The sequence below is a fragment of the Heterodontus francisci genome, chromosome 19, assembly GCF_036365525.1.
Source record: "Heterodontus francisci isolate sHetFra1 chromosome 19, sHetFra1.hap1, whole genome shotgun sequence".
Classification (NCBI taxonomy): Eukaryota; Metazoa; Chordata; class Chondrichthyes; order Heterodontiformes; family Heterodontidae; genus Heterodontus; species Heterodontus francisci.
This window is the reverse complement of record NC_090389.1, coordinates 82,799,044-82,813,534: the sequence shown is the minus strand read 5'-3', so window position 1 is coordinate 82,813,534 and position 14,491 is coordinate 82,799,044.

Here is a 14,491-nt window from a genome sequence, read left to right as displayed (position 1 = left end):
CTTGAGGTCAGGAAAGACACTTTCTTTTCTTTCTTTCCTTTCTCCCCAGGGATGGGTTAATCTCAGCACTGGACATAATTCTAGATTTTGTTTTCAATGTTGTAAGTTTTCTTTGAAAAGAAACAGTGAGGCAGGAATAAAAACTGGCAGATTGTTGCTTCCTGCTGGCAATACAGAACTGAAACTAGATTTCGTTATTGTTTTATTATTCTCTGCTCCTTTCCTGTGCCCAGCTAGTGATTCCCTGGGCATATGACAGACCTCCTGGTATCTTCACCCAAGGAATACCCTCCACAACTACCACCATCTCAAGCACAACTAGGGATTGGCAATAAAGTCTGGCGTTTGCAGCAACATCCACATCCCAAAGAATGTTTTTTTCAAATGCCCATTCTTCAAATGTGTGCCTGTACGGTGACTATTTATTATCAGGCTATTCGATTGGGTAAGGGGCACATCATGTTGCAATAATAACCAGCGACTCAGCTGAGGTAAAGCCTGGCTACCCGACCCGAACCCGACATGACCTGACTACATGTGTCAGGTCCGGGTCGGGTCGGGTCTGTATTCCAAGTCCAGCATTCGGGCTCGGGTCGGGTCTGTATTCCGAGTCCAGCATTCGGGGTCGGGTCGGGCTAGACACTGCTTCCAGGAAGTCACGGGATCAGGCTTACCTATGATTCCCCACAACTCCATCTGCAGGAATAGCCAGCTGCCGGAACGGATGAACAATATTCGTGTTGGGTCAGGGGTGGGGCCGGGCTCAAAAAAAAAATAAAGAACTCAGGCCTGGGTCGGGTTCGGTTTGGCTGTGATCAGATCAGGCCCATGTCAGGTTTTACTTTTATGCCGGAGCCAGGCTTTAAGCTGAGGGCCCATACCTCACACTGATAGATTTTTAATTGAAAGATTAAGGTGATGTTTGAACCTTCAACAGACCAATCAGACCCAACTTCCGAAAAGCAACTTCATGAATCAGTCTCCCCTCCCCCTCTCCAAACATGGGGGCCCAGGTGGTAAAGACACAGGCTTAGAATTTTTGCATTGACGTTATTTTAACTCCTGGTGATAGCCCATTTTATATCAAATAAGTTATTGTCAGTATTAAAAGAACAGAAATATCAGGCTAGATGAAGCTCTCCCCTTTCATTTTCGAGTATGCTTTCCCCTTCAGTCCCATTTAAATGGCATCTTCCTTTACCTCATGTTAATTCAGGTGGTCACACATCCCGTCCCCACCCCGAAGTTAATCCTCAACCCAAAGCACTGCTTTTGGCTTCACTCCACTCCCACCCTCGACCCCTCGGAAGCAATGGTGTATATTCTGGCTGGCACATACAGAGACCAGTCCATCGTAATGGTAGAATCACATACAGCAGAAACAGGACTTGGATAGGAAGGGGTGCCGAGTGGCCTTGTCTGTCCTGATCTTCAAACACAAATGAGGTCCCCAAAATGCTAACCATCCACTCCAAAATGAACCATAGACACCATCCAAAAGCACAGCGTTAGTTTTCACATGTACGCTGATGACACTCAGCTCTGTCTCACCACCACTTCTCTCAACTCCTCCACTGTTACTAATTATCAGACTGATTATCCGACACCCAGTGCGGGATGAGCAAAAACTTCCTCCAATTAAATAATGGGAAGACTGAAGCCATCATTTTTAGTCACCGCTCCAAACTCCATTCCCTAACTACCAACTGCATTCTTCTCCCTGGCAACAGTTTGGGATTAAACCAGACTGTTCAGAACCTTGGTGTCACATTTGACCCCGAGATGAGATTCTGACCTCATATGCACACCGTCACTAAGACCACTGATTTTCACCTCTGTAGCATTGCCCGACTTCGCCCCATTTCAGCTCATCTGCTGCTGAAACCATCATTTATGCCTTTGTTACCTCTAGACTTGACTATTCCAATGCACTCCTGGCTGGACTCCCACATTCTGCTCTCTGTAAACTTGAGGTCATCCAAAACTCTGCTGCCTGTGTCTTAACACACACCAAGTCCTGTTCCCCTATTACCCCTGTACTCATTGACCTACATTAACACACACCGTCCCATTCCCCTGTCACCCCTGTGCTCGCTGACCTACATTAACACACACCAAGTCCCGTTCCCCTATCACCCCTGTACTCATTGACCTACATTAACACACACCGTCCCATTCCCCTGTCACCCCTGTGCTCGCTGACCTACATTAACACACACCAAGTCCCATTCCCCTATCACCCCTGTACTCATTGACCTACATTAACACACACCAAGTCCCGTTCCCCTATCACCCCTGTACTCAATGACCTACATTAACACACACCAAGTCCCGTTCCCCTATCACCCCTGTGTTCGCTGATCTATATTGGTTTCCAGTCAAGCAACGTCTTGATCTCATCCTTGTTTACAAATCCCTCCATGGCCTTGCCCCCTCCCTATCTCTGCAATCTCCTCCAGCCCCACAACCCTCCGAGATATCTGCACTCCTCTAATTCCGGCCTCTTGAGCATCCCTGATTTTAATCACTCCACCATTGGTGGCTTTTTCTTCAGTTGCCTAGGCCCCAAATTCTGGAATTCCCTCCCTACACCTCTCCATCTCACTTTCCTCCTTTAAGACTCTCGTTAAAACTTATCTCTTTGACCACGCTTTTGGTCATCTGACCTAATATCGTCTTTTGTGGCTCGGTGTCATACTTTGTTTTATAATGCTCCTGTGAAGTGCCTTGGGGTGTTTTATTATGTTAAAGGCACTATATAAATATTAGTTGTTGTTCTTGTTGTGTAATTGAATAGCCTCATTGCATCCAATCCCCTTCCCCCTCCTCTCCATCAACCTTCACCTGGATGCAACCTCACCTGTGGCTCACTTGGTAGCATGCTTGCCTCGGACTAGTTTTGGGTTCAAGACCCTCTTCAGGTACAAACTCTAGGCTAACACTCTTGAATGCAGCACTGAGCAAGTGCTGCACTGTCAGGCGTGCCATCTTTCAGATGAAATGTTAGACCAAGACCATCTCTCAGGTGGCCATAAAAGATCCTGAAGAAGAGCGGGGGAGTTCTCCCCAGTGTCCTGGCCAATATTTATCCCTCAACCATCCTCGTTGAAACAGATTATCTGGTCATTATCACATTGCTGTTTGTTGGTGCTTGCTGCAAACATTGGCTACATTAACCAGAGTGGCTAAACTTCAAAAAGTACTTAATCGACTGGAAGGCATCCTAAAGTTGTGAAAATGTTATAGAAATGCCAGTCTTTCTTTTACACAGAATAAGGCAACGTCAGCCACTGGTGTGATTGATTCTGTTACAGTTTAAGATCCATAAACTACAGAATTAGCATCTTTATTCCTCCCCCTGTTGGCAACAAAAGCGATTTTAATTTTTCATTTGTTTGCCAGAGTGATTCAAGAGTGTTCAGAGCTCCAAGTTAGGGGTTTGACTTTCTTTGTCCTGTTTCAGAATGACTCAAGTAACGATACAACAGAAGATATTGTCCATTTCGTGTAATTGATTATAGAGAATGTGCAGGGTGCATTCTGTCCCTTCCAGCCAATAGATTGCAATCAGACCTGAGGGTAAATGCTGTACTTTTCTCCATTAGTTTCTGGGCAACTACAGCTTCTCATCAGGGCTACGTACGGCATCATCATCCAAGTTCTTTTCAAAGTCAAACATTGCCCTGACTTGAACATATATCTCTGTTGCTTCACTGTTGCTGACTCAATATCCTGGAACTCCTGATGTAACAGCATTATCAGAGCATCCATCAGCACACACAGACTGCAGCTACAAAGAGGAGGCCTGCCATCATCATCTCCTTAGGACAAGTCAGGACAGGCAATAAATCCCAACCTTACCAGCAACACCTACATTCTGAGAATCAATTTGAAGAAGAAACAAAGAATATTTTGTTTTGAGTTCTGTGGGATTCCATTTTGTACTCATGCTGACTTCTTCAATAGATCATCGTCAAGACAATTCCATGATCATGCTCCATTCCCCCCTCTACACACCCAGATTCCAGATTGCTTTTCGAAAGACTTGCATTTCCTGACCTCAGTGCTTTACAGCCAATGAAGTGTGTTTTGAGGTGTAGTAACCGCTGTAATGTAGGAAACGTGGCAGCCAATTTGTGCACAGTAAGATCCCACAAATGGCAATGTGTTAATGACCAGATAATCTGCTTTAGTGATGCTGATTGTTATTGACTAAAACACTCATCCATGCCTTTGCTACCTCTAAACTTGGCTGTTTTCACACACTCCTGGCCAGCTTTCCACCTTCTACCCTCAGTAAACCTGAGGTTATATAAAACTCTACTGCCCGTGTCTTTACTTGCACCAACTCCTATCACCCCTGTGCTCGCTGGCCTACATTGGCTCCCGGTCAAGCAATGTCTTAATTTTTAAATTCTCTTCCGAGTTTTCAAATCCCTCCATGGCCACACCCTTCCCTATCTCCGTAATCTCCTCTAGCCCCACAACCCTCCGAGATATCTGCACTCCTCTAATTCTGGCCTCCTGAGCATCCCCAATTTCATTTGCTCCACCATTGGTGGCTGCACTTTCAGCTGCCTGGGCCTAAGCTAGGGAAACCCTCTCTAAACCTGGCCGCCTCTCTACCTCGCTTTCCCGTTCAAGATACTGCTTAAAACCTACCTTTTCGACCAAGCTTTTAGTCATCTGACCTAATGGGCTGGATTTTTAAAGCCCGCTGGGGTGGGAGTGGGTGTGAGTGCGATTTAAAGATCGCGTTCTCAGAGGCTGGTGCCGACTTTCGCCGCCTCAGCAACACAATGCTATTTCTAAAGAGATGCCAGGAGGGAGGGACTGGCAACCCCCCTGCCTTCATTAAGTACCTGCTGAGTTCATTGAGGTCCTCATTAAAAGACTTGACAGCAGCAGTTTTGAATTTTTAAAGGAAGAGAACGGGGAGAACGCCTTGTCTGGACCGTGCCAGGGTTGAGGAGATGTGAACAATGTGGGAGGGCCATGAGGGATATAGGAAGGGCTGATTAATGTACAGGCTTAAAATAAAGCTCAGCTGCTCCAAAAAGTGTCACAGAGTGGCCATTACTGTAGATGTAAGACTTGCTTTTCTCAGTGGTGAGTGGTAGGAATCTGGAGAAGGACGTGAGGCCACAGGCATAACAGGGTCAGTTGGGGTTGGCAGGGGAAGGCCTGGTGAATGCACAAAGTCCAGCTGAGGGGGTTCAGATGGAAAGAGGCTACTCTGCCATTGGACAGATCAGCCAGGTGGGGCTTCATCAGATGCAACCTCCAGGACAGCAGAAGGCCTGAGGAGCACAGTTGGGCGTGGGAGGGGGATGGGGGTGATCTGCAAAGGGAACAAGGCTGTGCCCAAGAGTCAGCTACCTGCACATGACAGAGAGCCAGTGCCATAGAAGGCTGCGCCAATGCAGGCAGATGTTTTCGAACCTTTGTGTCCTGATGTACAATGACCTGAGGACTCTCGCTGCCCATGGCAGTCCCTTACCTGTAGCCGTTAAGGTCACCGCCACCTTGAATTTCTATGCAACTGGGTCAGTCCAAGGATCAGCTGAGGACCTAGGTGGCATCTCACAGTCAGCAGCTCATCAGGTCATCAGGCAGGTCACGGATACCATATTCAGGAGGGGAGGGGAATACATCCACTTTGACACAGATGGGCCTGCACAGGCACAGAGGGCGTTGAGTTTCTCCTCCATCACTGAATTCCCCCAAGTGCAGGGCATCATCGATTGAGCCCATGTGGCCATCAAGGCACCCAGTGACCAGCCAGTGAGATCCATCACCAGGAAGGGCTTCCACTCCCTCAACGTCCAAATGGTCCGTGACCACATAGGAACATAGGAGCAGGAGTAGGCCAGTGAGCCTGCCCCGCCATTCAATACGATCATGGCTGATCATCCACTTCAATGCCTTTTCCCCACACTATCCTCGTATCCCTTTATGTCACTGGTATTTAGAAATCTGTTAATCTCTGCTTTAAACATACTCAATGACTGAGCTTTCAGAGCCCTCTGGAGTAGAGAATTCCAAAGATTCACAACCCTCCGAGTAAAGAAATTTCTCCTCATCTCGGTCCTAAATGGCTTCCCCCTTATTTTGAAATTGTGTCCCCTGGTTCTAGACTCCCCAACCAACAATAAGAGCTTCCTCCATGTGTACGCTCACTTTCCTGGTAGATGCCATGACTCGTTCTTCCTCCAGCTATCCCGGCTGCCTCAGATCTTCACTCCATCCCCCAAAGTGTGTGCACATATCCAAGGGGACAAGGGAAATCCCTTGAAGCGATGACTACTGACCCGTCTATAGGAGCCCCATAGAGGCACAGAGGTGGTACAGCCAACGCCACCTGCTCAGCAGGACAACCATTGACAGGTCATCGAGTTTCTGAAGATGCGATTCTGGGGCCTGAATTGGTCGGGTGGTGCCCTCCAATACCCTCCTGCAAGAATATTGGTCATTGTGGTGGCCTTCTGCACTGTCCGAAATGTGGCCCTCCAGAAAGGTGTGGACCTTGAGGACAGTGAAGCCCTGGAAGGAGACCGCTCATCGGGGGAGGAACAGGTGGCGAGAGAGGAGGAGGAAGAGGAGGCTGAGGCAGATATCACCGCTGCACAAGGTGGCCTCCTCCGGCCACCCTCTGGGAAGAGGACTTCCCTCGTCTCCCTCACGGCCTCCAGCATTAGATTCAGGTCAGCACCAATGAAGTGATGGTCTGCCCTGCCCCGAGTGCCCGGCCTCCAGCTCCCCTGTGACATCTCACTTCCTCTGGTGCTGTGGGAGGCAGAGCTCTCCCTCAGGACAGCAGCCTCAGTGATGGTTGCTGTGGGAGTCTACAAGTCCCACACTTGATGTGACCCCCTGTCATTCCCAGCCCCACTGGCTCTAAGTGGACAGGAAACCCATCTCCATATCAGTTAAGGGTTTACTCATTTGAAAATCTGAATCTGAATCAGAGGCAGGTTTCTGTTGTTGTTATCCTGAGACAGGCAAACGTGGCAGCAATTTTTAAAGAAAAGTCCTCAAATGGAACTAATATAAATGGCCAGGGAATCTGGTTTAGGTGGTGTTTAGTTTTAGTTTAGTTTAGTTTAGAGATACAGCACTGAAACAGGCCCTTCGGCCCACCGAGTCTGTGCCGACCATCAACCACCCATTTATACGAATCCTACACTAATCCCATATTCCTACCACATCCCCAACTGTCCCTATATATTTCCCTACCACCTACCTATACTAGGGGGAATTTATAATGGCCAATTAACCTATCAACCTGCAAGTCTTTGGCATGTGGGAGGAAACCGGAGCACCCGGAGGAAACCCACGCAGACACAGGGAGAACTTGCAAACTCCGCACAGGCAGTACCCAGAATCGAACCCGGGTCCCTGGCGCTGTGAGGCTGCGGTGCTAACCACTGCGCCACTGTGCCGCAGTGATGGAGGAAGGAATGTTTTCCTTGTTATCCTTTACCTTCCACAAACTAGCATTCATCCAAACCTCCCCAGCTCACATCCTTACCAGCACCAGGATTTTCACCAACATCACCCATGTCCTTGCCAAGTTCCATTGGCTCCCCACACCCCAGCAAACTGGCTCACCTTCAGACCCTCGTTCTACCTTACTCCGTGGTACTTTCCAGCCATAGCCTACAAACCTCCTATCCCAGTTGCCTCCAATCCACCATTAGCAGATGCTACTTCAGCTGCTCTGGGCCCACCTACTGGAACCTCCTCCATCAGCTTTCCTTGCCTTACCTTTCACCCTGCTTTTAAACGCTTAAGACACTCCTCTTTGTGACCACAGCTTCATCCTCCTTTCAGCTCGTCTTTTCCCATATGCTTAGTGTCCACTCTTTATCCAGTGAGGGCTGCAAATAAGAAGCAGAACAGAAATGCAACTGCTAGTGTCCATTCTGGGTAACTTCTGCAGGTTTCCTTTCCTAAGAAATATTAGTGAACCAGTCGTGTTTTTATAACAATGTATTAACTTCATGGTCACTTTTAATGAGACCAGTTTTCGTAAGTCCAATTTTTCTTTTTAAACTGAATTCAAATTTTCAACCTGCCATGGTGGGATTTGAACTTAAGTGCTCTGGATTATTCATTTGCATTAGTACAACAACTACATCACTGGACCTACATTTTAACTATTATGATCTTTCTTTTCTCAGTTGTCTTTGAGTCCATCTTTGGATCACGGACATTAAAGTACAGCAGGGGTCTGTTCAGACCATTGTGCATATATCACTTTTAGCTTTCTAACTGTAGTTTATAGCTGTTCTGACAGATATTGTATTCTCCAAGAATATATATTTTATTCATTCATGAGATCTGGGTGTCGCTGGCTAGGACAGCATTTGTTGCCCATCCTTAATTGCCCTTGAGAAGGTGGTGGTGAGTTGCCTTCTTGAACCGCAGCAGTCCATTTGGGGTAGGTATACCCACAGTGCTGTTAGGAAGGGAGTTCCAGGACTTTGACCCAGCGACAGTGAAGGAACGGTGATATAGTTCCAAGTCAGGGATGGTGTGCGACTTGGAGGGGAACTTGCAGCTGGTGGTGTTCCCATGCATCTGCTGCCGTTGTCCTTCTAGTTGGTAGAGGTTGTGGGTTTGAAAGGTGCTGTTGAAGGAGTCTTGGTGAGTTGCTGCAGTGCATCTTGTAGATGGTACACTCAGCTGCCACTGTGCACCAGTGATGGAGGGAGTGAATGTTGAAGGTGGCGGATGGGGTGCCAATCGAGTGGGCTGCTTTGTCCTGGATGGCGTCGAGCTTCTTGAGTGTTGTTGGAGCTGTTAATTTTCTTTGTACAAATTATGGTGTGCACTAGCAAACATTGAATATTTACTACAACCTGATTTCCCTGTATCCTCTCATATTTCCTCTTTCTGACTTGGAGCCAAATGTCTTGGGAAGAAAAATACGGTCGATTGCCCTCACTCCGACCTGTCCTGTTTGCCTGTACAGAGCCGTAAGAATAAACTGGGCCAGACTCGACTCCCAAAAACATCAGGCCATTTATACATTGACAGATTGAACTGTGATCAGCCAGCATTTTGCCACAACTACTTTTGAACTCACCTCCTTTTCCTGCACCTGTATGATTTTATTTTTCTCTTGAGCTACACTTACTGTCTGCCTGAACCAAACTATCTATTCAGTGTCAATTATGAATGGGCATTTGGAGATGTTAGCCCATACCTGTTGAAAAATGGGCAGATACCCTTATAAGTGGTGCCCTTACAAGTGGATGTAAAAGATCCCATGGTACTATTTTGAAGGAGAACAGAGGAGTTCTCCCCAGTGTCCTGGCCAATATTTCTCCCCCAACCATACTGTTTGTAGAAGCTTGCTGTGCACAAATTGGCTGCTGTGTCTCCTACATTACAACAGTGCTGCACTTCAAAAGTACTTCATTGGCTGTGAAGCACTTTGGGACGAATTAAGGTTGTGAAAGGGGCTACATAAATGCAAGTCTTTCTTGCTTTAGAAGGCAGAAACATGATCCTATCAATCAGGGCCTGTATTTGAACTCAGGTCCCAGAAAGGACGCTATGCTAAACTACTTCAGTACTCAATTCAAAATCTTGGACGGGATTTGAACTCAAGTTCTCTGAATGATTGGTCTAAGTCTCCCGATTCTTGGACATCGTTTTTGGTCCTTGCGATGAACTCCGTTCCCCTGCTACAGACTGCATTCCTCTCCTTGGCAACTGTCTGAGGCTGAACTAGACTTTGCAATCTTGGTATCATATATCCACACCATCACTAAGACCACCTATTCCCACCTCACCAAACTCCACCCCTGCCTCAGCTCATTTGTTGCTGAAACTCTCATTCAATCCTTTGTTACCTCTAGACTTGACTATTCTAACGCACTCCTGGCCAGCCTCCCATGTTCCACCATCTGTAAACATGAGGTCATCCAAGCTGTCCGTGTCTTAACTTGCACCAGGTCTAGTTCACCCATCACCCCTGTGCTCACTGACCTACACTGGCTCCTGGTTAAGAAATGCCTCGGTTTTAAAATTCTGATCCTTGTTTTTAAATCCCTCTATGGCCTCGCTCCTCCCTATCTTTCCTCCAGCCTTACATCCCTCTGAGATATCTGTGCTACTACAATTCCGGCCTCTTGAGCATCCCAGATTTTAATCGCTCCACCATTGGTTGCCATGGCTTCAGCTGCCCAGGCGCAAAGCTCTGGAATACCCTCCCTGAATATCTCTGTCTCTCTACCCCTCTTTTCTATTTTAAGGTTTCTAATAACTCTTTACCTGGCTCAGTGCCAAATTATGTTTGATAATGCTCCTGTGAAGCGCCTTGGGAAGTTTTATTATGGTAAAGGTGCTGTATAAATGTAAGTTATTATTCTTGTAGTACATGCACGTCACATTAGTGACATTTCTAATCATGTGTCAATTCAGAAAAATACAGTTTGTTGAAAATAGATTGTGCATTTTGCTTCTGGAATGAGTTTATTGTGCGTGTATCAATAGTATGAAGCTATTGAATAGACTCAGTAAGCCACAGATCTACAGGCCACTCAATACACGATGATTTGCTTTTCTGATTAGGAGCCAAGGACCAGTACAGGTGCTCAATGACGTAGGTGAGGTCACCATAACCAACAAAGAACAATTGCAAAGTGCCTCTTCGCATTCCTCATGTGAGTTGACAAAAGTACAAAGTGTGTCATTAGTGGAGGAACAGCCACCTCACCTGAATAGAGCAGTTCAGTTCACTCAGCTTTAACCCTTTCCCTTCCATTCGCTGCCTGAGGCTCCGGGCCTTTCAAAACAAAATTCTGATAATTTATTTTTGCGATGAATGACCTTTCGCTACCTCACACTTCCTTTTCCAAGTTGGCATCAATGGACCGGCCCCCTTTCTGTGGGGATGGGTTGGGTCAAGTTTAGCCTGAAAGACCGCAATCTCGACAGAGCGCAATCCAACGGAAGGGCTTCCCCACCATCCTGACGGACCTCAACCTTGTGCATTTCTTCACTGCTGTGTTTGCCAGCAAGGGTGCCTCAATGCCGAGGTGTCCTTGCAGTCCCCGACCTACCTCAGCAGTGCTCACCTTTCCCAGTGGGTTTGCCGTGGTTCCAGATCTGCCGGCCTTCTGATTGGGCTGGCAGCATCGAGAGCCCGCCCTCCGGGGGGGCGAACACAGAGGCGGCCAATTAGGAGGCCGCCTCCTGAAAGATAGCTGAGCTTGTTCCACTGTCGGTAAAGTGTGGGCTTGGGACCCCCATTTGGTCACGACATTGGGGTCCCGAAGCTTGCAGGAAAATCCATCCCATTGTTTCAGGTCAATCACCTTTCATCAGACTACCTTCAGATAAGGCAAAGGTCGCCCGGGATGTGGGGGGAGGGGGGTGGGGGTAACACAAACAGCACTGAAGTGAAAAGCTCAGAATGTGGAGGTTGACAAACAATCATTAATCATTAATTCAGCTTCCATGACCAGAATTGAAAGCTCTTGCCTGCTAAAGCAGAACTTCTGTTGTTGGTTCTAAATTTGTGCTCATCAACCTAAATCTTTGGTCTCCACCACAAACTCTGTTCCCTGGTCTGTGACTCCATCCCTCTCCCTGGCCACTGTCTGAGACTTTTCAAAACCTTGGTACCATATTTGACCTCGAGATGACCACATATTTGCTTCATCACCTAGATCACTTATTTCCACCTCCATAATATTGCTCATCCATACATTTGTTATGTCTGGACAAGAGTATTCCAATGCTCAAATTTCAATGTTGACCAACCATCTTCCACGTCCATAAACTTGAGCTCATTCCAAACTCTGCTGCCTGTGTCCTAACTCACGCCAAGTCCTGTTCATCCATCACCCCTGTGCTCGCTGACCTACATTGGCTTCCAGTCCTGCACTGCTTCAATTTTAAAATTCTCATTCCTTGTTTTCAAATCTCTCCATGGCCTCGCCCCTTCCTATCTCTGTAATTTCCTCCAACCCCACAGCCCTCTGTGATATCTACGCTCATCTAATTCTGGCCTCTTGCGCATCCCCAATTTTAATCGCTCCACTATTGGTGGCTGCACCTTCACCTGCCTAGGCCCCAAGCTCTGCAATTTCCTCCCTAAACCCCTCAGCCTCTCAACCTCTCTCTCCTCCATTAAAATGCTCCTTAAAACCTACCTCTTTGATCAAACTTTTGGTCAACTGGTCCTCATATCTCCTTATGTGACCCGTGTCAAATTATGTACGATAATGTCCTTGTGAAGGTTCCTGGGATGTCTTACTTTGTTAAAGGCACTATAAAATGCAAGTTGTTGTAAGGGGTATGAATGCTCTGAACCCGAGCACTTTCTACCTTCGAATGCCCAGTGTCATACCTGTGCAATCTCAGCGCAAATAAAAGGTAATTGCCCAATCCGGTGCTCCAAGGAAACACATTGTAGGAGATCGAAACATAATCGTTAATTGTAATGGATTATATTTCACAGCTGAGTCCCCGCACTTACTGGGATCGGCTACTGATTCAACCCATGTGTAGCTTGGGTTAGATGCAGAGAGCAGCTCCCTCTAGGTTGTAACAGTGCGTCTTATCTCCAAACTCAATGGAAAACAATGAACAGTACGGATGTTTACAATCCCGTCAACTCTATTTGTAGATCTACAACAGGTTGCAAGCTGTAGAATGTGCTTTCACTGCCTCCAGAATACATGATGGTGAGGCAGTGGGTGTAGAATTCCCAGGATTTATTGTGGGATGTTGGATTGCACCAGATCACTTGCTCTGGAAAAGTGACATTTGCTGACGTTGCTATATTAAGGGAAACAAAAGAAGATTTCTGTTGGTTGACGAATATATGGTTCCATGAAATGCAGCCAAGTTTTTATAAGTTATCCCAAGCAGAAAACAGATTAACATTAGAGCTGCGTTTTGCCATGAAAAAATGTGGCAGGTTTTACATGACTAATAGAATGTGCTCTAGTAGATATAACCTCATGACTATATCACAAAATCACAATCTTCAATCAGGGTCAAATGTGACATTACAGTATTATTAAAGAAAAAAAGAACTTGCATTTCTATAGCACCTTTCACCACCTCAGAATATCCCAAAGTGATTTATAGCCACTGAATTAATTTTGAATTATAGTCACTGTTGTAATGTAGGAAACGCGGCAGCCAATTTGTGCACAGCAAGCTCCCACAAACAGCAAAGAGATAATGCCCGGATGATCTGTTGGTGGAAGGGTAACTCTTGGTCAGGACACCAGGGAGACCTCCCCTGTGGAGTGGGCAGTGGTCACAATGGGCTTTGTGTGGTTGTTGAGAGGTTTAAGCATAAATGAACTGGAAGCTGGCGCAATGTGGGGGCAGCTTATTGCCATACACTCCTAGTAAGAGAATGCTGCCAGTGATGAATAAGCAGATTGCCAGAAAACAAATGATACAGGGTGCAAGTTATTTAAAGGTAAAACTGAATGAAAACAACTTTGAACATTGAAGGGATCACCACAGGTCCAGAAGCAACAACATGGAGGCGCAGATAATTTTTTAACAGCCGGACCTCATTAACAGGCTGCTTCCCGGCTAGGAAAACTGGGATGTGTCTGCCCAAGCTGTTAAAATTGGCTGGCTTGGACATTGGTGCCAGGGATGAGGTGAGTGGCTGTGACCGGAAGATTGGTGAGTGGAGGAGGCTGAGGTTGGGGTAGGGAAACTCAGGGAATGAGAGGCTGTGTGGCCTGGAGAAATATTCCTGCTCTTCCTGATCCATACAAGGAAACTTAAATTTTATAACCTTGGATAAAAAATTGGCTTAAGGACAGAAAACAGCGAGTCATAGTATATAGTTGTTTTTCAGATTGGAGGATGGTATGCAGTGATGTTTCCCAAGGGTCAGTGCTGGGACCACTGCTTTTTTCACTATATATAAATGACTTGGATCTTGGAATACAGAGTAGAATCCCAACATTTGCTGATCACACCAAACTTGGAGGTGAGTCAAACAGTGAGGATGATATGAACCACCTGCGGCAGGACATAGATAGGCTAGCAGAATGGGCAGAGAGGTGACAGATGGAATTTAATACTGACAAGTGTGAGGTGATGCATTTTGTCAGAAGGAATAGGGAGAGGCAATATATACTTAATGGCACAGTTCTAAAGAGTGTGCAGGAACAGAGGGACCAGGGGATGCATGTGCATCGATCTTTGAAGGTGCCAGGACATATTGAGAGAGTGGTTTGTAAAGTATGTGGGATCTTGGATTTCAGAAATAGAGACATTGAGTACAAAAGCAGGGAAGTTATGCTGAACCTTTATAAAGCTCTGGTTTGGCCCCAACTGGAATATTGCATCCAGTTCTGGTCACCACACTTTAGGAAGGGTCTCAGGGTCCTTAATTAGGTGCAGAGGAGATTTACCAGAATGGTTCCAGGGATGGGGGATTTTAGTTACAAGGTTAGGTTGGAAAGTCTGGGGTTGTTCTCCTTAGAGCAAAGGA